This window comes from Cavia porcellus, unplaced genomic scaffold (assembly GCF_034190915.1).
Source record: "Cavia porcellus strain 051 isolate PalLab524CR breed Dunkin Hartley unplaced genomic scaffold, mCavPor4.1 scaffold_11, whole genome shotgun sequence".
Taxonomy (NCBI): domain Eukaryota; kingdom Metazoa; phylum Chordata; class Mammalia; order Rodentia; family Caviidae; genus Cavia; species Cavia porcellus.
In genome coordinates, this window is record NW_026947494.1 from 62,074,367 (window position 1) to 62,101,439 (window position 27,073).

Sequence of the window (27,073 nt, forward strand, 5' to 3'; positions counted from 1 at the left end):
GACTCCCGTCCCTGCGCTCAGCAAGGGCCTGCTGGGAGGAAGCAGGAGCTGTGGGTGCCGAGACACAGATCCTGACCTCAGACCCCATGGCTCCACTGTACAGGAAGTGGGCCAAGCTCTTGGGGCTGGTCGTGTCTGCACTATTTCAGGTGTGGCCAGTGTGGTCCTGACCTCAGTCTCACTGGCTCCTTGCAGGAAGGAGAGCCCAGCTGCACAGTTCACATAGAGGACACCCTGCTCCTGGCCTCTGCAGAGCTTTGGCTGCAGTGTCTAGAACACTGCACCAGATCCCCTCAGTCAACAGCATCCTATCTCCCCTGCCTCACAAGGTAAAAATGCTCCCTGCCTTTTTTTGTCTTTTTGAGGCAGGGTCTTGCTATGCAGTTCAGGCTAGACTTGAGCTCACTTTGCAGCCCAGGCTGGGCTCCAATTTGCAGCAATCCTCCTGCCTCAGATTCCCAAATGCTGGAATTACAGGCGTGTGCCACCATGGCCACCCAGACAGCTCATTTTATGCCTTGCAATGCGGAGCTCTGATGAACCCCAGAGTGTGGCAGGAGACCCGGATTGTCAGTCAGCAGGGGGAAATGAGCAGGACCAGGTAACCGCAAGGAGCCAGGATGTATGAACATGCACAGAACAGCCCTAAGCCTCACGCCGCCTCTCTCTACCAGGCCCTGGACTTCCCAGAATAATTGGAGCAGTTTTTACATGGGAGGCCAGACCTGACCTCAGCCTGAGAAGTGGGAAATGCAGAAGCATGGTGGAGTCCAGCTCTCTGCAACAGCTCATGTGCTAGGACCAAACTCACCCTGCAGAGTGGACGGAACCTGCTTTTGCTGGGCCCAGACTCACTCTGAGGGGAGCCTGCTTCTCTCCCCGCCTTTAATAAACGTTAACACCCCGCTCTCCTTTGCACTTGTCTTGGCCAAATCTTTGCTTAGGACAGAAGGAACCTGGAAACCACCCCAGAAGGAGACCCCAGTACCCTAGAATCTGGTAACAACTACTTACCAAATCTACCTTATTTCTGATGTAAAACCCTCTATATTGTGTATGGCACTGAGAGAAAATAAATATCAAGAGTGCAACACTTTATTGGTTTTAAATTTCTTCCCCAATTTCACAGATGTTAAAAATGGGGAAAAAATGTGCTCTATCACCCTCCAGCCCCCACCGTGGTGTTTGTTTGTTTTATTAAAAATTTTAAGAAAGGTCTTACTTTTATCTTCTTTCTGGGTTTTTTTTTTTTTTTTTTTTTGAGATAAAATCTTGCTGTGTAGTCCAGGCTGGCCTTGAACTCTCAGCCACTCTCTTGCCTTAGTCTCCCAAGTGCTGGAGTTACAAGTTCGTGCCACCACGCTCAGTTTAAAGTGGGCCTAACATGGGTGAAAATGGTACCACGGTGCACACACATGTGGCAGCAGGCAGAAGCAACAGGAAGAGGATGCTGCGTGTTCCACCCACTAGTACACCAGCAGTGTGCCCTCCTGCCCGCCTACTCCTGGGCATGCCTGTGCCTCACCTAGCCTTCGTGCACCTCTGCAAGACCTAAGGATGTTGCTCCATAGGTCACTTTGTCCTTTGCATGGCCAGTGTTTCCCTCCACTGGTTCCTTCCACAGCCACATCGAGGAAACAGAGCCTTCCCTAGGGATCCTTCTCTAGCTCCTTTCCTGTTTTTCATTTTTCTAGTACAAGGGCTCTATCACTAAGCTACACCTTCAACATGCTTTTTAAAAACCTGGTTTTTGTTTGCTTGCTTGTTTGTTTTGTTGGAGACAGCATCTAGCTCGTAGTACAGGTTGACCTGGAATTTATAGGCACCCAGGCTGTCCTCCACCTCATGGCAGTCCTCCCGCCTCAGCCTCCAGAGTGCTGAGATTACAGGTGTGCACCACTATGCCCAATCTTCAGTTTCATTTCTTGGCTACACCCAGAACTCCTGCCCCCTGCTCACGCTCTCTTCCCTCCTTCTCCAGAAGCTGAGGGACAGCAGCCGTCACCTCACAGCTCTCCTGCCAGCTCACTGCCCATCAGCTCTGTGCTTCCCCTCAGCCCTCGGCTCTCCTGGCTCTGTGGCTGTGGCCCCCAGGGGTGCCATCCTGGGTTCTCTCCTGCTCCTGCCCAGCATTGTCCTGGCTCTGCCACTGCACCCAGCCAGGCCCAGAGCAGACTGAGCTTCTTCAGGTCACTGTTAGCTACCTTTTTCTTATTGCTGAGTGTGGGTGACACATCTCCATCAAGGTCATTGTAAAAATCGAAAAGGGCCCAGTTCATGGTGACAGGTTTCCTCTGAGGTTACTGTTTTTACAAGAAGTCCCATCTCTGTTTGCTCACCCTAGCCTCCTCCATAGCAAGTTGTCTTTATTTAGTACAAGCAATTGAACCCAGGGCCTTTGCACTGAGCTACATCCCCAGCCCTTTGGCTTTTTTAAGTTTTGTTTTGGTTTTGGTTTTAATTTTGAGACAGGGTCTTGCTAAAGGATTAAAATATTCAGTCTGGGTTCGAATTTGGACCCTCCTGTCTCAACCTCCCAGAGCGCTGGGATTGTAGCTGTGCACACCAGGCCCACCTGGAGTAGGGCTCCAGAGAGTGTTTTCCATCTTTCCAGGCTACAGCAGGAACTCTTTGCAGTGCCATATAAGGGTTTTGTAATTATAGACACTGTCTTCTACTGTACTCTGTGACTTTCTTTCAACCCAAGAAAACGCCCAGGCATCTCTAATATTCCTTCACTGGAGTAGCTCAAGCACCAGAAAATACCAAACTTCTTTAAACAAAAAACAACAAAACAGCCCGGGCTACCAAGTGAGCTCAAGGCCAGCCTGAACTGCATAGCGTGAGACCCTGTCTCAAAAAAAGACAAAAAAAAAGTTTTTTGAGACAGTGTCTTGCTCTACAGTGTAAGCTTGTGTAGTACAGGTTCGCCTTTAACTTGTGGCAGTCCTCCTGCCTCAGCCTCCTGAGTGCTGGGATTACAGGTATGCATCACCATAGTGAATTTAGAGCCAGAATTTTAGAACTTCACAAGACGGTGGGTTAGTATCTCTCAGAGATGACAAAAGTACCAGCCTCAGAGTTGGGCTGAAACTAGCGGTAAATCTGCACTGACCATTACCAGCATGACCTTTCCCAGTATGACCTTGGGGCAGGTGATTCAGGTCTCTTGTTCCCAGAGGGAGTTTATTAGAAGCATAGTGTGGTTCATATACCCTTCAAAACGTGAAAAGCTATGATTTACCCCTCCATCTTCTCACTGTTAGGTTAACAACAAACAGTAAAGTGAGAAAATAATACCTTAGCCCAATATCCACTAAGGAATCATGAGCTTGCTCGCTCTATCTCCACAGCACTCACCAACTCCCCTTCCCAGAGCGCTTGCAGTGTTCATAGCTGTTCACAGGGTGGGAACCCTGTGAGATCAGGGCGTGTACTGATTGTGTCCACACTGGACATCCAGCGTCTGTCACCAAGTAAGGAAGTGACTGACTGAAGAATGAATGAACAAATGAATGGAACGGGCCCAAGGCTGTGTCCTGTTCACTCTTTGTACAACACCCAGGATGCGCACGCTGCTCTAGGCAATATGCTCAGAAAATGACTTTACTCAGTTCCTGTTATGGATTAAGAACTGGTGGTCAACTTAATGGCAGCTGGATTACATCAGCATGGTGCTGAGCATAGATGTTCACCTGAGGAAAGTTGCCAGCATAAAAATGGAGAAAGAGAAGCTATTTGGGTTGAGGTATTGTGGCATTGTGGGTTCTCCTACAAGTTGCTGTTTGAGCCGTTGGTTCTCCTGGAGAAGCTCTGGTCCTCACATCAAACATTGCTTCCTGGCTCTGGTAAGGAACTCGTCACGCTGCTTCCTGGCAGGTACTTGACTGTGCTTGTCATCAGAGGAGCTCTGGGCCTCCGTATCACTGAGGATGGCTGTGGTGTTTTTCAGGACAGCCCTGGTCTTTGTTGTGAGTGTCACACGACTTCTCAGATCCAGCATAGCTCCTTCACCCCACTGGCATGGACTTCCTGTTTTCTACCGTTGACCTCTGGGCCTTCCCGGCATGGATCTGTAAAACAGATTGGCGTGGGTCCTTGTGGGCTTTGGACCTCCAGTTGGACTCATGGGAGGCATTTTCATGGGCTCTTAGTTTTCATCTCGACTCATGTGGGACATTGCTGTGGGATTCAGGCTCTTGACTGAATAGTCTATGTCTTTGGTGAGGTGGATAGATTTCCTACATTTTCTTGTGTGACCATCATAAAAATAATATTATAAGCTCCATATCCTGATTCTAATTGTTCTCTGCACAACCCCTGACTACAACAGTTTCCTTATTTTCTAGACGAAGACAATTTTCGAATTTATTAAGTAATTAAATAGATGCCCACATCTGTATATTATCAATCTCCACATAAATGCAAGCTTAGTTTTTCCTGTTGATACTTTTATCTTAAACACCTCCCATACATAATACCTATCCAGAAGACAGACCTTATGATTTGGAGATGGACTATCTATCTTCAATTTTTAGAACTAACATATAAGATTAAAAATACAGTAAATAGTTTTTTAAAAAAATAAAATACAGTAAAAGATGCATTGTTATTACCTTCCCCCTTCAAAATACACCTTCTCACTTCAACACACTTACCCACTATTCACGCCACTTTCTGAAGCCGTTCTGGAAGTGCTCTTTCTCCTCTCTCTTTAGTTCCACTGTCATGGCTGCCTTAAAATCCTGAATCACTTCCTATCCCTTAGCTTGCACAGGGGACAAGCAGAAGTCACATAGAAACAGAACCAGTGAATGAGGAGACACTGTAACCTTTTTATTCAACAGAAATTGATTCAGGACATAGAGAAAGACACACAAACACGTGCATGAGAAAGGACTTCCAGAACCACTGCAGGAAGTGGCCAGAATGATGGAATGAGTGTCCTGAAGTAAGCGGGAATATTTTGAGGAAGATCAGTGGTGACATCGTTTACCGTAACAGAAGTGTTTTTAAAATTTAGAAATCACCACGCTTGTAACCACCCCTGGCAGAACTAATCCACTTGCAAGGTGGGGCAGGCTGCCCCTTAAGGCTATGAGAGTGACGCATTAGTGCCCCGCTCCTTTATTTATCTTTATTTTTGAGACAGCCTTGCCTCTCAGAGCAGCTGCTGCCAGCATCGTTTCTACTGAAGATGGTCTGTGGATTCAGTGTTGCTCACCCGCTATCAAAGCTCCCCTAACAAGTCTTTAAATGACTGCCATCCACTGTTGAGCACCTGTTCTGTGTGAACTTGTTGAGCACCTGTTCTGTGTGAACCTGTTGATCCATTTGCACAAACAGGAAAAACCCAGCACCCAAAGATGCCAGCACTGTAAATTCATTGTCCCTTTGATCTTGAAATGGGTGCCAGGGAAAGTGATTGTTCCGTCTCTTTGTCATGCACCAGGGATTTAGAGAATTTCTTTTACTTCCTATTATTTAATTCAGTTATCAGGTTTCTTACATCACCCTGTTGAGTTAAAAATATTTGTTTCCCTTTGTTTTCTTCATTTACTATCGGACACAGAGCGGGAGGGAACCATCAGAGAAAGAGTAGAGGAAGTAGATGAGAAAGAGGAAGAAGACAGGTGGGAGCGAAGAACCTGAAAGAGGAAGTCGGTGAGGAAAATAAGAAGCGGAAAGACAGTGGAGGCAGAGGCATAAATTCATTTTCACATTATTGTTTAAGTACCAGCTAGGCAAACCTTTTGCCAGTGTTGGGGCACAATTATAGTGAGAGGACACATTTATAACTTACAGGCATTTCATTGAGAGCAATGAGAGGTCTCTGACCAAGTTTCTGATTTGACAGTGTCTGAAGTCCCACTGCACACCTCTGACGACACTGAGCCAGAGTAACTGTCTGCACCCTGAGCCAGTCAAGCTCACTATTTAAGGGCCCCTCCCTGGAATGCTTCTATATTATGGCACTGTCTTTAACTATGCTCACCCCATAAGGATCCCCGGAGCATTTCTGTACTTTGGTAACACCCTTAACTATTCTGTGAGGCCCCCTCCTCTTGTTCCCCAGGGTGTTTCTATATTATGACAAACAATTCCTTTGTCTCAACAGATCTGTTCAAGACTAGCCTGCCTGTCAATGTATAACTCACTGTTTCTAACTAATTAGACAACACTTTTGTCACTTGCTTTGTACCTCCCACTTCTAAATTCTATATTAACAAAACTTTCTAAATTCAGTGAACAACAGTCCACTGGCGGGAAGATCCAATAGTCTGCTGGTATAAAGATTAAATGCTGCCTTTTCTTTCTTCTTAGTGCAAAGTCTTCCTTTTGGCTTGGTTTGGCTTGGGAACTTTCCCATCACACCAGCGATTTGGGAGGCTGAGGCAAGAAGACTGAAAGTTTAAGCCCAGCCTGGGTCACCTAGTGCCTTACTGAGACACTCTGTCAAAATTTAAATAAATAAATAAATATAAAAAATAAATAAATAGCAAAGGATATAGCTGATATAGCTCAGTGCAAATTTCCTGGATGAAATTTCCTGAGCTGATATAGCTCAATACAAATTTCCAGTGCATGAAAAAAATCATTTAAGTACAATCTGTATAACAAAGTATGGAAGGCTAGACATTCCATGGCAGTGGTGGCAAACTCTGGCTATGTGGCTTTCTGATGACATGCATTTCTCCACCTGCTCACCTATGCTGGGCATGGTCAGATGACCTGCTTAAGTCCATGCAATGTGATAGAAGTTACAGTCCACTAACTTCAAGTGCAAACATTAAGAACCATCTAGTTTCCTGTTCAGGCTTTTGCATTCCTGTGATCTTCCACAAGGAAAAATATCTCCCAACAGCTAGCAGTCTGCAAGACGGAGGAAAAAGGGAGCACATTTCAACCAGCTCAAGCCAGACCCAAGCAAGCCCAGTCTCACCAGGCGAGGCACTCACAGCCCGGTGAAACTTTGGGTTCCCCAGCAAGAAAATGAGTTGTGAGCTGGTGAAGGTGGATGGGCAGTAAAACCTAGGCCACTGTGATCACCTCTGAATAGTGAATGTGGTTGTTAATTCAATGTGTCACTTTGAGTAAGAACTGCCTAGTGATTAGTGAACTCTGGGTATATGAATGATTGACACATAGGATGTCAACTGAGAAGGGAAGACCCACCCCAAAGCCAGCATCATCAACCAATAGGCTTTTACCCTGGACAGAAGGAAAAGGGAAAGAAAGAAGTCTGTACATTTTTTCTTTGGAGGAGCTCTGGTCCTTGCCACTGCCTTTGGGCCTTAGTCCCCAGTTCCTTCAGGCCTCTAGAGCAGGCTCTTCAGCCTTCTGATGCAGACCCCTCAGCTTACTGACACTGACTTGCACCGGACTGTAGTGAGCTTCAAGCCTTCAGTCTTTGACTGGATGCCCTAGCTCTCCAGTGCATGGTCATTTTGCGTTCTTCCACCCTGATTACGCAGGCCACCATCATACACCTACCTAGTAAGCCCTTTATGTAACCATATACATTTTATATTAAATCTTTTCCTCTAGAGAACACTAACTGATACAGATGAGATAGTTGATTTTTATTTCCTTCCATATTTTCCGAGTGTTCGGGAGTGTGACTAAAATACGCAGTGAGCTAGGGATGGGAATTTCTTTCTTTTTTTTTTTTTGGTACTGGGGATTGAATTCATGACAGCTACTTGCAAGGCAGGCGCTTATACCACTGAGCTAAGTCCTTGGCCCTTGATTTAGCCCAGTGGCATAAGTACCTGCTTGGGAAGCACGAGGTCATGAGTTCAATCCCTGGTACTAAAAATTAATTAATTAATTGATTGATTGATTGATTAATAAAATACACAGTGTTTAAATTTAAACATTTATCACAGTAAAAAATATACAGCCATCAATCTCATTCATTTTGAAACACTTATCCCTTCGTCCTGGACACTTTCTGAGGCAGTTCTGGAAGTCCACTTTCATGAGTGTTTTTGGAGGTGTGATAAAAAAAAATACAGTGAGGAGGCTGGGGATTTAGCTCAGTGGTATAAGCGCCTATTGGCAAGCATGAGGTCCTGAATTAGATCCCTACTACCTAATAATAATGATAAACTAATAATAATAATACAGTGAATGCTGCTGCCTCCCAACAGAAAGGCAGACTCATAACACCATTACGCTGTGTCCTTGTTCACCAGATGTGGCACCATGCAACTTCTAGCTCTTCTTCCAAGTCAAAATGACTGTGAAAGGTAAATGTTTTGAATCTGTACAGGACACAGAGGGAGCCACAACAACACAACTGAAAACACTAACTGTCCTTCACTCTTCTGATGCCAGAGCAGATAATTCTGAGCTGTGCACATAGACTATAATTTACAAGCTTCTTCAGACAGAGAGCTCTGGGATTTGGCTTTTCTCTGGCATGGCCCTCTCTGCCTGGGGAAGAGTGAAGCTGGCCTCCCAGCTCCACCATCTCCACAGGTGCCCTTTAGTGGGACCTGACTGCGTCCTGAGCATTGGCTGGGAGACCTTAATGAAGACTGACTTGTGACGAACCCCTTTCTTTCCTATCACCCCTCTGTCAGAATATAGTTTTGTAATACTGGTTTTCCCGTATTCCCCATCCTCACGCTGTTATGTGAGAGTGGAATTAAGGAGGCCGGAGGGAGCCATCCCAGGAGGGGATAAAGGAGGCATGGGAATGAAGGAAGTGATCAGAAAGAGGATGCTAGAGAGAGGTGGGGACCAAGGCAGTGGATACTCTGGGAGGGGCAGAAGATCAAGTCGGGAGGATGAGATAGGTGGCTTGTGTGCTCCTGTGAAAGGGGCCACCAGTCTTTTGCCTCCGGGTCCCAGCGCATCCTGGGGTCTCTCTTCTGGCCTTTGGCTCAGGTCTGTACCCTGAGCTCCAGACTCATCACCTGATCCTCACTGGTGTCTGGCAGAATCTCAAATGCACCTGGGTTCCCTGCACGCACACTGGGATCTGTAAGGCAGTGCTTAGGGCTTGGTCCATTCAGTATGCTTTCCCATGCCTAGAAGTCTGTCTGCTACTCAGTAGACATACGACAACTATTAGTTTCGTTAGTGAATAAATGGACATTCATAGCAGCAGGAGACAGGAGCACACATTTGATTTTGTTGCATTGTATGCAGATGTGGCTTTTTTTTTTTTTTTTTTTTTTTTTGGTACTGGGGATCAAACTCACCACCTCACGCTTGCCAGGCAGGCGCTTACGCCACTGAGCTAAATCCCCGGCCCTGTATACAGATGTTTTGCAGTGTCTAATATTCCCAGGCCAGTTTCAAAAATACTTAAAGATCAGGGAGTCTATATTGTTGTATTCCCCTAGATTTTAGCACAAAGATGTAGCCATAAATGATGAATAGCAGGTCCCACTAACAGAAGGAGCTGATGGTTAAAACCCATGGCTATTTTCTCAAATTCGAAGAATAACACGCTAACTCAGGAAGAGTATTTTTTTTTCCTTTTGGTCTTTTTTGAGCCAGGGTTTCACTATGCAGATCAGTCTGGCCTTGAATTCACTTTGTGGGCAAAGCTGGCCTCAAACTTGAAGCCATTCTCTTGCCTCAGCCTTCTGGGTACTGGGATTACAGGGGTGTCAACCATACCCCACCTAAAAAGAGTATGTAAAGCATACAAAATTAACATTTAAAATATCAAAAACTTTTTTATAAATTAATAATGAACTATCTGAAAAAAAATCAGGAAAACAATTCCAGTCATAGTAGCTTTAAAAAAAATCCTAGGAATCAACCTATTCAAGGAAGTGAAAGGCCCCTACAATGAAAATTACAGAACACTAAAGAAGTTGAAGATGACTCTAGAAAATAAAGGACCACTCATGTTTATGGAATAGCAGAAATAATATTGTTACAATAACTGACCTCACTACTTTCTCATTACTGGGACGACATACCTGATACCTCAAGTTAAAGGAGGAAAGGCTTACTTTGGCTCATGGTTTGTTTGTAGCGGTTTCAGTCCAGAGTCAGCTGGCTCCAAGACAAGGTGGTGTCGATGAGGGGCCTGTCAGAGGACAAACAGCTCATGGCCTGGTGATGGGAAAGCAAAGAGAGATCAATGGAGGAGGAAAGAGACAGAGCCTTCCTGGCCATGCCTCCAGTGACTCACCTCCTCCAGCAGGTTTCAGCTTGCAGTATCACCTTTGCTAGAAATTCATTAATGGACTGCAGAGCATCACATCTCCATGATCCAGTCACCTCACCAAAGCCCTGCCTTCGAGGCTTGGGGCACAAATGGCATATGAGCAAAAGCGACCTACTGATTCAGTGCAATTCCCACCAAAATTCCAATGACTAGAACTCAAAAAAAAAAATCTACAGACACACAAAAGATTCAGAATACTCAAAGCAATCCTGAGCAAAAAGAGCAAGGCTAGAGACACTGCAGTAGCCTCTGATTTCACATGCCACTACGAAGTGACAAGGACAGCATGGAACTGGCCTAACAACAGACACAGAGCCCCAAGGGAGAAAAAAAGGCACACAGAAGTGGACCCACCCAGCTATGGCCAATTGACTCTTGGCAGAGAGGCCACAACACATTGGGAAAAAGGCTTTTTAGCAAGCAGTGCTGGGAAAACCAGATGTCCACACATCAAAGACTGGAACTGGGCCTCTGTCTCCTGCTCTCCGCAAAACTGATTAAAAATGGCTCAAAGACCTACGTGTAAGCCCCTAAAATTTGAAACTGCTGGAAGAAAACATAGGGGAAACACTTGAAACCTTAGGCACAGGTGAAGACTTCCTGACTTCCTGTCCAACAGCACAGGAAATGCTAGCAAGAATCAGCAAACGGGACTATGTCAAATGAAAAAGTTTCTATACAGCAGAAACAACAGCTAACAGTGAAGAAAGCCTAGTAATTCCTAGGATACACAATGAACTAAAAAGTCAATCAATCAATCAATAAAACTTAACACCAAAAAACAAAACAAACAACAAACAAACAAACAAAAAACCAAAAAGCACAACCACTAAATGAGCCAAGGAATTGAACAATTTTCAAAAGAACTATAAATGGTCAGGAAATATAGGTCAAAATGTTCAGTGTTATTAGCCATTAAGGAAATACAAGTCAAACCTACATTGAGATTCCATCTTGCATGACTCAGGGTAGTTATCACCAAGCAAACTAAAGGCAATAAATACTGGCAGGAATGCAGGAAACCCTTCTACAACTGCTGATAAGAGGTCAGATTACTACGCCGCTATGGAAATCAGTCTTCAAAAACTAAACACTGAGTCAGGTGTGGTGGTGCACACCTGTAATCCCAGCACAAAGGCTGAAGCACAAGGCTCAATCCCAAATTTGAGGACAGCCTGGGCTACATAGTGAGTTCAAGATGAGCCTAAATTACAAAATCTTTGTCTCAAAACAAAACTGTAAACATAGTGCGATCATTTGACCCAGCTGTGTCACTCCTTGGCACATACCAAAAGGAATTAAGTCAGCACGCGGCAGAGATGGCTGCCGGCTAATGTGGCAGACACACACCGAGGAGCATTATTCAACTGTAAAGAAAAACAAAATTACGTCGTTCTCAGGAAATGGGTGGGACTGGAACTCTCCAGTTAAGCAAAGTAACCCTCACTCAGAAAGACAAGATTTCCCTAACGGGGAATTTTAAAAAACCAAAGCTGACATGAAAGCAGAAAGAAGATGATGTTATTAGGCAGGAGGAAGGGAATAGCGGGACAGAGAGGGAACAGGAGAGAGCCATGAGGATGAACATGATAAAAATGTATGCAAAGATGAACAGCCATATTGAAACCTAGCATTTGGTACTAATAAATAAGTGCTAATAATTTTTTTTTAATGAAAAGGGAGGAACTGTGTTAATTTCTGTCCACCAGGTGAGAGCACTGGGGCGGACGCCCACATCATATCAGCACCCTGCTCTTTCTGTCTGTCTCCCCATCTCTTGGGTCTGTCTTATCTACCACCGTCTGGGCTGAAGCAGTGTCTGTGAGTGACCCTTGTACCCTGTCCAAGCCCTTGGCCCCAACCCCAAACTGAGGCACAGAGAGGAAGCCAGCGCAGGCCACAGGTAGCTTCTGCCTTTGATTTAACGCAATGCCAGGGGACTTCGAGTCCCTGAGGAGAAAGGTTGTGATCTGTCAGGGCTGTCCACCTTCCAGAACCTTCTTTGCCAGCTGTGTGTCTGCTCTGACAGCAGTATGTCACAGGGAAACAAGGCACCACAGGAAGCCCTGTGCAGATTTGCTCGCTCACTCTGCTTGTGCTCCTCCTGGGGTCCCCTCACAGAGAGGGCTCCAAGTCAACTACGCAGGTTTCACTAGAACTTTTTCCCAGCGGTTTTGAGGGTGGAGCCTGCTTCCGAACAAACTCCCCTTTTCCCTACATGGAGTTGCTATTGGAGTGACTAATAATGCCTGCATCACTGCCAGGCTAGGAAGCAATTATCTGGATACAAATTCATTTCCTGAGTCATCCAGCTGACTGAGCCTATAATCCCCACCCACACCCAGCAGTTATAAGAAACCAAACATCTCAGAGAAGCTGCTGCCGTGTCAGCCGTCTATGGCTGATTTAGTTGGACCCACAGTTAGTGCTTTAGCCTGTGTTACTCAGTCTGACTTGTTCTAATCCTGGATTTCTTTTCAAATGATGCATGGTTTTCAGGATTAATTTATTTGCCTTTCACTCCTTTGTGTGACAGGCGACTAACACTGCAGTCACTGGTCATCGGCTCCCAGCTGCCTGGCCCTGCCCCTTTCTCCCTCTACTTTGTCTTAGAGACTCAAATTCTCTCCCACCATCTCCCTATTCTGTTGGTTTCTGGTGACAGTGGCAACAAAGCGCCATAAAGCAGATGGCATAAAGCAGGAGAAATGGGCTGGGGGCGCACTGGGAGGCAAGTGCTGGCCTAGGCTTCTGTCTGTGAGACCCTGGTTTCTGTCCCCAGCTTTGCAAAACACAAGCAAGCAGAAACCAGAGCTGTGCTCTCTCTCAGCCCTGCAGGCTGGAAGGCTGAAATCTGTGTTGCAGAGTGGGAATCCGGGTATCTGCAGAGCCGCAGGCCTTGGGAAGGCTCTGAGGGACTCTGTCCCTGATCCACTCCAGCTTCTGGCCACAGCACTCCTTGACCTGTGGCCTCTGCGGTCACTTGGGCCTTTCCTTCCTGCCTGAGCCTCTTTGCTTCACTCATGTGAGGATGCTGGTGCTGGCATTTAGGGCACACCCAGGATATCTATTACCGTTCTCTCTCCACAGCAAGACTCTAGTAACATCCTGAAGATGCCTTTTTCCTGGAAAGATAACATCCGTAGGTCCCATTGAACAGAACCAGGCACCCTTAGCTGACAGTTATTCCACCAAATGCACTTTCTATTCCCTGCTTTCACCACGCACAGAAGAGTTTCCATCCAGGGTGCGAGTCTGAGGAGAAAGATGAGGAGAGAAAGCAACTTTACAAGAAGCAGAGACAATGAGGAAGTCTTTCTTGGCTGTTCATTGCCGCTGGGGACAGAGTGACCCTCTCTGGCCTTGCTTCTGGATTCCTGCATCCAACTTCCTTCTTGCTGTGAAAATAGGAGATGGCAGGAGGCACCTTCCTCTGGAAGCCACCTTCTCCTCCTCGGCAGCCAGGGTGGTGGCGCAATGTGAGTGCAGCCGGTGTCACGTCGTGTGTGGCAGCTGTGACTTCCCAGGGTCACGCGTGATATCAGAGGTGACGGCCAGTGCCCAGGACTAAGGTCCAGGAGCAGGGCAGCCAGAGCATTGCCCAGCCTTCCATGCCAGCTGGGCAGGACGGGCTGCAGTGGCACAGCTCCAGCCGCCTGGCGGCCTGCCCGCCTGACTGCCTGGCTGCCCCGCATTCCTGCGCCATGAGCCACTCAGCACCTGCCAGGACGTTCCCTCCTTGGCTGTTTCAATTTGCCCCAGGCAGCCTCCTCACCTCGGACACTGCAAGTGCAGTTTCACCAGGGTGGGCAGCAGCCTGGCCAGGGGGAACAGGAAGATTGCCCGTGAATACACAGCTGGACTGCTGAGCAGCGTGGGATGAGGAAATCACTGAGGTTCTCAGCCACTTCACTATACATTCTTTAAAGGGTGTGTGTGCACGTGTGCGCATGTATGTGCATGTGTGTGTGTGTGTGCACATGCATACACCTGTATGTGAGGTTCTGGGGATAAACCCAGGCCTCATGCTAGACAGGTTCTCTACCACTGAGCCCTGAAGCACTCAACCTCAGCCTGGAAAAAATATTTGTAATGCCCTCTTTATTCTTCTGAAATGAAACACAAATAATATAACTTATAATTTAACTATTTGTGTAATCTTAACCAGTCATTCTAATGGGAAGGTAGGTGCTGGTGTATAAATAATCATTTGCACGTAAATAATTAAAGGATATAACAATTATATAAAGGTATTGCTCCAGCGTATAAATGTATGCATGTGGATATGTTAGATTTGTTAGACATGGCAGATTTATTTGCCACAAATTGAGGACCATGCTCCACTGAATAAAGACTTCAGGTCTCAAAGCCAAACATAAGACGTGATCCAAAGTCCTCTGGAAAACCGAGTATATGTCTCTACTTGAGGACGTGGGTCCAGAAGGGGACACAACAGCATGTTCTGTAAAGGTCAGATCTAGGGTTCCTCTGAGAAAGAAAGAGGCCAGGGAGGTATAAAGAAGAAAGAGGCACATTTTTTAATTCTGCTTTTTATCCCCAGTAGTGGGGATGAAACCCAGGCCCCTCGCACTGACCAACACCCCTCTCCCCAACCTTTTTTTTTAGACAGGTTCTTCCTAAATTGGTCAGATTGGGCTCAAAATTGAGATCCTCCTGCCTCGGTTTCCCAGAGTGCTGGGATTACAAGCAAGTGCCACCAGACCTGACTACCCTCTTTTTTGTATCCTTTGCAGTGTTAATAAAATCAGTGAATTCCTTCTATAATAAAATACAGAAAATGAAAGAAAGAGATTCACTGGAGTGGTCCATGCAGCCTGAGTGGCCAGGGAGCAAAAGCAGAGATGGGGAGAGTGGGCAGGCTCAGCAGCACCGACCATAGTGCCGGGAGGGCACTGCCTTGGTGACTGCAGACCACGGCCACTCAGGGGAGTTTGACAGTCAGTGGCCTGTGGTCCTGGGCAAGGCCAGAGGCCCAGTGTGCTGTGTCCAGGAACACTGCCTCCACACTGATCCCACCACTATCTGTGTTGGTGCCGTGCATATCTGTGCTGGATGACAGCACTGTCCTCATCCAGGCAGTCCTGTCCCCAGCTAGGGGTCCTTGGGATTTTGTTTTCTTTTGCTGGCAGTACTAGTGATGGACTAGATGCATGCTGAGCAAATGACCTACCGCTGAGATACATTCCCAGCCTTTTAAAATTTTGTATTACGACGGGGTCTCTTCAAGTTGTGCAGGCCAGCTTTGACTTGCGATCCTCCTGCTTCAGCCTCGCAGGTAGCTGAGATTACAGTGTGTGCTACCATGCTTGGCCAGAGCTCTCTGATTTTAATTCACTAGCAGCGTGGAAAGCCTGCAAGCCAAACCCTTGCAGGATCCTTACCTTTTGCTTTATTCAGCTCGCACTGATTGCAAAGCTTGCTCACTGAAATCCATGAGTTTTGGAAAAAGTGTTGCATTTAAATTCCTGCTGTACAATTTAACGTTCTCTGGGCTTTTGTTTCGTTATCTGTAAAAGGCAGCTGATGATGTATTCACTTTGTAGGATTTGATGCACAAATTTGGTGCACAAATTAAAGTGTCTGCTACATTTAGGTATTTCTGGTTCCTGGGACCCTCCCTCATTTCGTACTACCGTCTCTGCCATGGTCCAGATGTCTGTGTCTACCCAAAGTTAACACTCTGAAATGTAAGCCTGGACACGGCAGGATCGGCAGGTGGGGCCTTTTGGAAGTGACTGAGTCAGGAGGGCAGAGCCAGAGCATCTTGACTTAGAGCAGTTGTGTCCCCCTGGCACGTCTGTTAACGTTTGAACACGTTTATTCACTCAGTTGTCATACAGCTAGAATGCGGCTGACCTGTTAAGAGCAGATGTTACAATGTGCGGGACAGCTCAAACCAAGAATCCAAACTAATAATTGTTAATTTGTCGCCTTTAGCCATAGGTACAAGTTTATGGTTATATAACAAAATCAGAAATTACATACAGTAAATATCCCCTAGATAGAGCAATTTTACTCTCAGGGGAGGAAATCTGAAAGGAACAAGAAGAAAAAATAGGAAGGGCCATCAGTTCGACCTGTCCTTAGCTTTGGAATTTACACCTTGGAGTCACACAGTGTGCACCTTCCTCCTCCTGTCCTCCTCCCCTCCTCTGTTTGCAAGGCTCACCCACACTGCTGGGCCAGCTGTGTGCACCCAGGGCCGGGCTACCCCCCTTCCCACAGGGATTATCTGCACCTCCACTTTTTGGCAGGTAGTGTGAAGCGGTTTGTATGCTGATGCGGATTTAAGCAGGAGTGGGAGTTTCTGCTGTGGGATTTTCCTAGACAAATGGGACACTGAGACCTTTTTCCCAGGAAGCAGTTTTATTCCAGTGGGCAATGAATGAGTAGATTCTAATACAAAGGCTGAGTGCCCAGCATGGCATAGTTGCACCCTCTTATACGATGTTGGTGTCTTTGTACCCTAATATTTTATAGTCTGATTGGGTATACATTAATGATCTATGGTCTGGTTGGTTATAATTTATATTACAGAGTTACATTTAGAAATACCTTACCTCAGGGCATGGCAGCACATGCCTATAATCTCATCACTCAGGAGGCTGAGGCAGGAGGACTGCCATGAGTTTGAGGCCAACCTGGACTATATAAGTGAGTTCAAGGCCAGCCTGTGCTGCACAGTGATGAGAGAGAGAGAGAGAGAGAGAGAGAGAGAGAAGAAGAAGAAGAAGAAGAAGAAGAAGGAAGAAGAAGAAGAAGAAGAAGAAAGGAAGGAAGGAAGGAAGGAAGGAAGGAAGGAAGGAAGAAAGAAAGAAAGAAAGAAAAAAGAAAGAAAAGAACTACAAATATGTACACAGAGGCTAATATCTGATTACCTGATATCTCCACATCCTAAGAATTACCCACCCCCACATGTCAGGAGGTGGGTAATTCTACAATTGAAGTTGAAAAAAAACAAAGTCCACTGGTGGCAAATAATAGAAACAGATAAACATTCCACAGATGTTTCCTCGCCTTGCAAATTGCTCAGGGTTGCTGGGACAGAAAAGAAGACCATGAGAAGAGGCTGCACCTGCCTGCCACCGACCTGGCTTGTGAACTTCTCACCTCAGACCCCCAGTAGCTGGGAATACAAGTTCGAGGTCATCTGGCTTATTATGAACTAAAAACTGGTAGTCAGCTTAATGCCAGCTGCATTACATCAGCGTGGCGCTGAGTATAGATGTTCCACCTAAGGAAAGTTGCCAGCATAAATAGAGACATGGAGGAGAAGCTATCGTGTTGAGGGGCTTTAATGCGTTGAGGCACTGTGTTATCCCACAAGTTGCTGTTTGAGCTGCTGGTTCTCCTGGAGAAGCACTGGTTCTCACATAGAGTATTGCTTCCTGACTCTGGAGACGAAGACGTGTCTCCAGGATGAACTCGTCACGCTGGCTTCCTGGCATGTTCTCAACCATGCTTATCATCAGAGGATCTCAGGGCCTCCATGTCACTGAGGATGGCTGTGGTGCATTTCAGGACAGCCTTGATCTTTGTTGTGAGTGTGACATCTCAGCTCCAGTGTAAAACCCTCATCTCAGCAGCACAGCTCCTTCAACCCGCTGGCATGGACTTTCTGGCCTCCACCACTGACCTCTGGGACTTCCCAGCACGGATCTGTAAAAGAGACTGACGTGAGTCCTTCTTGTGGGTTCTAGACCTCCAGTGGGACTCATGGGAAGCGTTGTCTTGAGCTCTGGATCTTCATCTGGACTCATGCAGGACATTGCTGTGGGATTCAGGCCCTTGGCTAAATATTCTGTCTTTAGTGTTGTGGACAGATTTCCTGCACTTCCTTGTGTTAACTCTGAGTTACCATCATAAAAATAATCCTATAAACTCCATGTCCTGTTTTTAATTGTTCTCTGCACAACCCCTGACTACAACACAGGCCATTTAGCAAGAGCCTGTCTCAAAATAAACTTTAAAAAGAACGGTGCAATAGCTCCCTAGCAAAGCATTTGCCTAGCATGCATGAGGCTCTGGGTTTGGTCTCTAGACCACAAAGAAAGACTACTTCTCTGTCTTTGGCAGTTTTATTTTGTTTTGCTTCCTATTTTAGCTAAAATTACACAATCAATAATATTACTTTAACAGGGAGGGGGAAAAGAAATCCATTTATTGGTGTCTTTTAGGAACCAAGGTTTTCTGTAGTAAAGCAATTAGAGAGTAAACTTTGGGAAGAGCTCTGGGGATGGAGCGTTGGGCCTTCAGGCAACTGCTACTGAGCCACAGCCCCAGCCAAAATGTTAACACTTCTCAAGGGGGTGTCATTATGAACATATAGGTGCTCACAATTCACTAAATGTGAATTACACAACTGTACTGAATGCTCTATTTTTATGCTGTATATTTATAAACATACAGGAAAAGAAAAATATCTATACAAATGTAATTTTTATTACTTTTTTAATATTCTCTGATTTTTTTGAGACAGGGTCTAGCTGTATAGTCCAGGCTGATCTTGGAATTTTCTATTCTCCTCTCTTAGTCTCCTGAGTGATGGAATATAAGCAACATGGACCATTTCACCAAGCTCCAATTTTTTTTTAAATCAGGGGAAAAAATAGGTAAAATTTTCAAAAGGAAATCAGTACTTTTAGAGTTTGGGAAGTTAGCTCAGGACAGCATAAGCAAAACCCTGGGTTTGATACCAGCACTGCAAAAATAAGTTACACTCTCGACTTCCGGGAGAACATGGCAGACAAATAACAGCAGCCACGGAGGCTCTCTGAGATTACCAGTTTAGAATCCAGGAGCGGTGCTGTGTGAGGAGTCCTACGCGAGGGGAGATGTAGCCTGCCGACCCAGGAACAAAGTAAGCTGAGAGAAACCAACTGGAAATGCAATCCTGATGCTATAACAGGAACAGATAAAATCTCAGTGCGGAAGCTGGAGCCCGCGCCATTGGAAGCCGCGATTTGAATTTCCTGCTGCCAATACTGCGTCCCAATCCGCACGGCAGGGAGAGAGACGCGAGAAAGCTCTGAGAGCAGGAATCGGCGAACCAAACGGCATTGAGAGCGGGACTGGCTCGACCTGCAGTGAGTGAAATGGGGACCCTTTCATAGACTAGGAGGCTCCAACAGAGGACGTTCTGGGAACGGACAGACTAGCCGAAACACAGCCCTGCAGTGACTTTAGTCGCATATTCCCCTCTCAAGCGGGAGTGGTGGGGAGCACTTGGCCTGGTGACGCCACTGACTAAGATGCTGTAGGCTAGCCCAAATCAGGTCCTGTGCCTGGTGGTGCACCCTAGCAGTGAAACATTCAGTAGGTTGACCTGGAGGGGCAGGCCCAGCAGAGGCTGCCCAGGTCTGTGTCTCCCTAGTACACTGCAGTGGGCGGGAACACCTAGCCGGCAGATTCAAACAAACTATAACAGATAAAGAGAAAAAAAAAAAAACTGGGCCTCCTACATACGCTTGTATGGAAGGAACAAAAAGTATGGGGAAAGGGAGCAACAAGAAAGGGTCCTCAGTCCCCAATCCTGAGAACACTGACCCAGGAAAGGTAAATGCAAAAGAGAATGAAGACAGAAAACATGCAATATCAGACACGGCACCTATAGATATAAAATGGTATCTCCGGAGCCTCATAGACGAGTTCAAAAATGAAGTATTTAATGAAATAAAGCAAGAAATAAGTAGAATAGTTAGAGAAACGCTAAGCACCGCCCAAGAAAAAACAGATGGTGGAATGGAAGAACAGAAAAAAAGGGGAGAATCGTTTAATGGAGAAAATAGAGAAAACAGAATACGCGAAGCAGGTTCAAAGAGATTACCAGGGAACTAAAAACTCTATTGAAAGCTGGCATAACAGCTTAAAAGAAACTAAGGATAGATTATCAGAACTGGAGGACAGATTTGTAAGGTGGGAGCATGAAATGAAAAACTTCTTAAAATAACAAGAAAACAAACAGCAATAATACAAAGACTAGAAGATGACAAGAGGATCTATAACTTAAGAATTAAGAACATAAAAGAAGAAGTAGGGACTCAAACAAATGGACTACAAAAGCTATTCACAGAAATAATCCAAGAGAATTTCCCTAATTTAGCAAAAGGTAAAGATACTCAGATGTATGAGGCATACAGGATCCCAGCCACCTACAACCCAAACAGAGCTACACCCAGGCATATAATAATCAAAATTCCAGAAATCCAATATAAAAACAGAATATTAAAAGCCATCAGAGAAACAGATCACTTACAAGGGAACACCCATCAGAATTACAGCAGACTTCTTGGCACAAACCATCAAATCACGAAGAGCGTGGGGGGAAATAATTCAAGCTTTGAAACATAATAACCTCCAGCCAAGATTGATATATCCTGCACAACTGTCCCTAGAGATTGATGGAAAAACAAGGTGCTTCCAGGATAAAGAGGAACTAGGAGAATTTGCAACCACCAATTCAACTCTACAGAGATTACTGCAGGATATTCTAAAAATGAAAAATACCAAGATTCCAGAAACAGTGGCAGAGCGGCCACAATGAATGGAGCAGAAAGCAAAATGAAGAAGACAAACTGACAACTAGTGACAGAAAAAAAGCTCAACAGAAATGAGGCAGAGAAGGTTGGATGGTAGGAACAGCCATTTTGGAGAAAACAAGACGTCATAATAGGTAGTGCTGATTTAATATCCTCTTGTTTTGAAGTCCCATCAAGCTTTTGTTCTTCTGTCTCCATCAGTTTTAACGTGTTGTATCTTATTGGATTTTATTATATGTGGTAATACAAACAAAAACTTTTATAGACAAGGAGATTATACAGAAACCATTGTTCATTTTCTGTTAGTTGATTCTAAATACCCTGTAATACTGTCATTCTCTTGAATGGTTTTACATTGTCTTGATATGTTTGATGCTACAGTATACGAAGTTACACCCAAAGATTTTAAGGGAAGAGACACTATGGTAACTACTATTATGTCGGGATTATCTTGTGATGAAACACTATTTTGCTTAAATGGCTATGTTTTGACTTGCACTGTTTTGTTGTTATGCCCTCTTTTTTATCTCAATCTCCTTTTTATTATCTACTTTTTCATTTTTATCCTTTTAATTAAGGGAAAATAAATTAAAAATAGCAGGATATATTACAGCCACCCACTTTGATTTCCTATTAACTTGATTTGAAACTCTGTATTGCTCTCACCATCTTGTTTTGACTGATTTTCCTCTATTATGTTATGCTTGATAGTACCAAGTTTGAAAGTCTAGGCAACTATGAAGACAATAAGATCCATTGTGATGCCCATTCTGGTTGACTATTATCTTCTTTTGAAGTCCTCTAATGTCAGCAATGTTTTGGTTTTATTGGTCTTATTCTTTACTGTTTTGTTCAATTTTATTATAACATGATATAGGCAATTCTTTTTAAGATAACAAGAGGCATTATGGTAACCATTGTTGATCACCTTCTATTCTGTTTTTACAACATGTACTATGTCCATCCTTTTGATTTGACTGACTCTGTCCTGGCATGTCACATTTGGTTTTATTTTCTTCAAAAAAAAAAAAGTAATAAGAACTGTGGGAGTAATAAAACCCAAAAGTGTAATTGTCATTTTACAAAAGAAAGGAAAAGAACGTTCTCTAAAAGATATAACTGCATATATATTTAAGTGTATAAGATAGATAACCATATTACTGAGTTTTCTTGGATTATTGAACAAAACTGTTTGCAGTCTCACTGTTTGAAAGTCCCCTCTATATGCTTTAATTTTGTAACTTCAACTATTTCTAAGATGACAATATGTTATTAACTAGTGATTTCCTACTGTTTATTTTTTCTGAAATTCTGTATAACTTGTACCCTTTTTTTTTCTTTTTTCTCCTTAAATAAAATTTTTTTAAAAAGTTACACTCTCAAAACCAGAGCTTGAAATCAATTTACAGTGGCTCTAGGAACAATTGCAAGGGCTCGATTGTCCAAATCAACAAGCAAAACTCATTAAAACTATGAATTTCATGTGTGAGTCCCTAGGTTTGGTCCCTAGCACCACAAAAACAAACAAAGAAACAAACTATGAAGTAGCAGAGTTTGGCCTTGGTGCCTCCTATCTTATATGCCTAACTATTCTCTTGCATCTAAATGCCATGTATCTCACTGAATATTCAGATTAAATCTGTTATCTATCCGCACGACCAAGCAAACACTCACATGCCACTCCAACCTGAGGTAGCTTTGCAGGATGTACTGGTAGCAGAAAAGTGGTCAAAGTATGTCAAATACACACCAAAATTTTTCTGAAGTCCACTTTGCATATAAATTGGTTAAGTTCCTAAAATGTTTTAGTTTTTCACTGCAACATTTAATAAGAATTTACTACAGGGGACAGAGGTACAAGTGTTCAGTAAAGCTACAAAAATATTTTGTAGATGTGCTGATGTTTTTTTTTTTTTTTCAATGCCAAGGACTGCGCCCAGGGTGGTTCCACCACTGAGTTATATCCACAGTCCTTTTTATTATTTAGCAAGACAGGGTCTTGCTAAGTTACCCAAGCAGAACTTGAACTTGCAATTCTCCAGCCTTAGCCTCACCCTCTCTTCCTGGGAATTACAGGTATATGCCACCGCATCCTTCAAAAATGCAATTGTGTAGCCTAAGGACCTAAATCACCTACATACTGATGGTACTTGCAGCCACTTCTGCTTACAGCTCCTCTGCTAAAGATACTGTTAAATATATCAGGTTTTTTTGTTTGTTTGTTTTTTTGTTTTGTTTTGTTTGTTTTTTTGTTTTGTTTTGTTTTTTTTTTTTTTTTAGTCAGGCTCGCTATGCAGTTCAGGCTGGCCTTGAGCTTGCTTTGTAGACCAGGCTGGCTCGAACTTGCAACAATCCTCATGCTCAGCCTCTCAGCGTCCAGAGTGCTGGGATTGTGTTTGTTTTTTTTTTTTTGTTTTTTTTTTTTTAGCCAGGCTGAACTATGTGGTCCAAGCTGGCCTCCATTCACTGTGATCCTGGTGCCCTAGCCTCCCACACGTGCTGAATTGTGGGTTTGCACCACCATGCCCTCAATTGATTTCTTTTTTTGCAGTGCTGGAGACTGAACAGGTGTCTTATATGCTAAGTGAGCACTCTACCACTGAGGTGCAGCCCAGACCACATAATAATGTTTCCATCGAGGGTTAACAAGTCGCATTTGGAATAGCTGTTGCCACGTGGTCCCGCGTGTGTGTGGGTGGTCAGCACGTACAGTCTAATCACTGATCACTAGAGCTGGATCTTTTTCAATGCCCACGGTGAGTTGGTGAAGCCTTAGGAAAATAAGACTAAAGATGCTCACACAAGTCCGAAGACAGTAATTACAGTGGTTTATGATGACGTGATTGTTGTCACTTTAAGTTGGGTGGCAACTTGTAAGCTTTCCTAGGTTTTGTAAGCTCTCCTAGCTGCATTGCTGAAGAATAATTTATGGAATTTCATGGCCATCCGTACCTAGTGGAAAATCTAAAACCTGAATAACAGATTTAGAAGGCACAATACAACTTTTGAATCTGCCAATCACTTCGGCCCATTTTGTCACTTGGGACAGTCTGTGCAATCACTTGACTGAGTCCTCTTGGGAGTATTATCATGCTTTAGAGCTTGCTTCTTAGTATTGAAATGATTTCCGGCTCCGCCCTGTCCGATCGCCCGCCAGTGCCTGTTCTCCCTGACGCTGTGCTCCGCTGTCCAGGGCTCCTGGTTCCCTCGACGCCTGCTGCTGGGACACTGCTATTTACGGCTCTGAGACTGTTGCCATGGCTACACAAAAAGAACCTCTCTGTTCCTTTGCCCTGCCAACCCCCCTGCTACCAATGCCTGCGTCTGTTGGCTGCACTCCGTGTGGCTTTCTTTGGCATCTTTTGTTTCTGTGCTGTTTTAAAAGTCTACCAGAGCTACTTTTGTAAACGGAACGACTTTCGTTTTCTAAATAAGCATTTTCTGACAACCTAGAACACTTAACAAAGTCTAATTTTTGGTAAAGTCTACCGTTAACTGATTCGAATAAACTAACTCTGAAATTAATGCTAGCCACGTACACTGTGGGAGAGCACCTATCATTGCTGCAAACTGCTGTGACTCAGGCACTAATAGAAAAAGAAGAGAGAAAAAAATAAACACATTGACTTCTCTCTTTGTAAGAGAAGGACTGAAACTATCAATATATTACAGTAAAAATATCAAGTTTCCCACTGTACCAGAAACAGATAAAGCCTCATGTACTAATACTACATCACCGTTTATTGGCCGAGGTGTTTTATTTGCTAATAAATGCTTCAAATGTAGGACTCTAACCAAAGGCTTGTCTATTTTAAAGCACAGTGGGAATAGCAGGAACTCCTAATTTCTGACTCTGCTAATAAATGTCCCTAGAGAACACAGTGTTTCAGAGCTCTATCCAAAGCTACTTTGAAGCAGTAGGTTTAGTCATATTGTTATGACATAATTGTGTCACATAATTGCTGGGTGTTTTCCTGAGCTTATAATGTACTTGGAAAGTAAATCTCTTGGGAAAAAAGTCCACACTGATGATTGCAGAAGGATTATACAAGCAAGGATTGTGATTTGTGAGGTAAACTGAAACTCCCAAAGAGTGCTTCAGCTGCTTGTGGCAAGGTAGCAAAGGTTTCTGTTATTGTTGTTTACTGTTTTGTTTTACAGTGCTGGGCAACTTTGGGCATCCAAAAGATTAGGCCATTCTGTAGGAAATAATGCATCCATGAGAAGATTCTGCTTTGTTTATATCTTGTCCTTTTGAGATAGGGCTTCACTTTAGTTCAAGCTGGATTTCAACTCACTTTGTAGCCCAGCCTGGCCTTGAAGTCCCAGAAATGACTGATGGGAATTAGAGGTGTGCACTACCATGATTAGGCTTGGTTTTGTTTTTGTTTCATCTTTTTGGAAGTTTCTGAATAGCAGTCAGAAATGTCGTACTGTCAAATCATGTAGCATCAGACAGTCCCAGCTACTGGCAAGGATATGTGGTGTCAGGAATTGTTAAAGCAAATGCGTCTCTACTGTGCTACATCCTAGGCCCAAACTGATGTTCTAGTTGTGATTTTATGGACAATATTAATGCTTTATGTACTTCAAAACATTCATTTGTCAAGTGAAAATAGCTTTAAATGTGTAACAGCTTAAGATTATGTAATCATGTGCTAAAAGTCACTTATGTTTTAGTTATGTTTAATATTAATGTGCCATTCTGGCTTTATTTTTGATCCTTAAATCATGAGTGGTTTGGGGCTGGAGGTTTAGCTCAGCGGCATAAGTGCCTGCCTTGCAAGCAGGCAGTCGTGAGTTCGATCCCTGGTATGGATAAAAAAGGAAAAAGACAAAACAAAACAAAACAAAACAAAAAACCATGAGTGGTTTACAGTTATCTATTTATCTTATATTCTAGAATGGCCTTGAACTGGTAGTGACCCTCCTTCCTCAGCCTCCCAAGAGCTGGGATTACAGGTGTGCACCACCGCTCCTAACTGGTTTACATTTTTAAAACAATGGGCTGGAAATTTAGCTCAGAGGCATAAGTGCCCGCCTGGCAAGTGTGAGGTCATGAGTTCAATCCCTGGTACCAAAAAAAGAAAAAAGAAAGAAAAAGAAAAAGAAAAACCACCTGTATGAAATTGTACCTCGGTCTACATTCACTGTGTATTGTTAAAAATCTCATTGCAGTTCATCGACTACATTTGTATTTTTATTACAAACAAACAAGCAAACAACACCAAAACTTACTTTTTAGCGCAGAAGCAAAGGATAATGAGGCAGAAAACATTCCAGGAGCTCGGCATCCACAGGGGCAGGACATGGTCAGGTGAGCAGGGGGAGCGCAGGAGCCCCCTTCCCGGGTGGGGGCCCCAGCAGGAGAGCTGCTCAGCAGCCTGGGAGGGGCGCCGTGGGTCACGCACCCTCACGGCTGGCTCTGTCGTGGGTACCAGGCCTCACCACGGTTTTCTCTCCGTTGTGGTCACCTCCCCACCGCCAGTTTTAAGCCTTGCCCGTACTGTGTCCTCCACAGAGCCTGAACTTCTAAGAGCTGCTCCATGTTCCATGGTGTGCTGACGTTCTACTTCCCGTTCCCTCTGCGCCGATCACCTGTGCTGCTCTCCACCCGCAGAAACCGTGTAAAGGTTCCCTTCTTTCCTCAGCTGCCTCTCTCTTGGGCTCGGTTCTCAGTGCTTGAGATGAGCAACTCCGAAAGTCTGTGCAAAGTTATCTTTGGTAGAAAGTTAACAAGATCCCCAATCGTCTACTATCTAGTTCACGTTTATGTTTCCCAGATTGTTATGTGAATAATTTTGGCAGTCATAGCTATCGACGGAGCCATGTAAAGGAACTCACAGAGTGGATTTCTTCCTTTCCGCCTTCACACTCTCCGGCTTCCGACTTTGGCCCAGAACGGTGCAGTTTGCAGGTGGGACAGTAGGTGGCAGCACAAGCCCATCCCACTGTAGGCAGGCGGCAGCTGCTGGCTGCGCGCCTCCCTAGTTACCTCACTCAAGCTTCTGTGGTTGCAGGGTGCGCTCAGGACCTCACGACGCCCCCGATTTCTTTATGTGAAGCTATAAAAACTCCAAGCCAAAATTCAGTTTTATTTCATGAAACAGTAAGCTCAAGCCATGGAGAGCTCATCTGAGATAGTTTTCAAAACTGTTCTGTGTAATTAAATAAGCAAAAGGCTTGAGCTCACTACTGAACTTGGAAACGATCAATGCTCCGTGATTCTGTGCTTCAAAGACGGGTTTACAAGTCTAAATGTTAAGTCAACCGTTACATAGTTTTTGTTATTTTATTTTACTTTTATTTATCTTTAGTT

General features: G+C 44.4%; 1 long non-coding RNA gene across 2 annotated transcripts; it reads right to left on the reverse strand.

The window, feature by feature from the left end:
* Positions 1–1,079: 1,079 nt before the first annotated feature.
* On the reverse strand, positions 1,080–26,646 carry LOC111756968 (uncharacterized). 2 transcript variants are annotated; one of them, XR_002791357.2, is made up of 3 exons: positions 25,993–26,646; positions 9,978–10,080; positions 1,080–4,073 (listed from the first exon to the last, which is right to left on the reverse strand). It is a non-coding gene; the product is annotated as an uncharacterized LOC111756968 (long non-coding RNA). The 2 variants fall into 2 exon arrangements; XR_010050569.1 differs by lacking the exons at positions 1,080–4,073; positions 9,978–10,080 and adding an exon at positions 16,564–17,875.
* Positions 26,647–27,073: the final 427 nt, after the last annotated feature.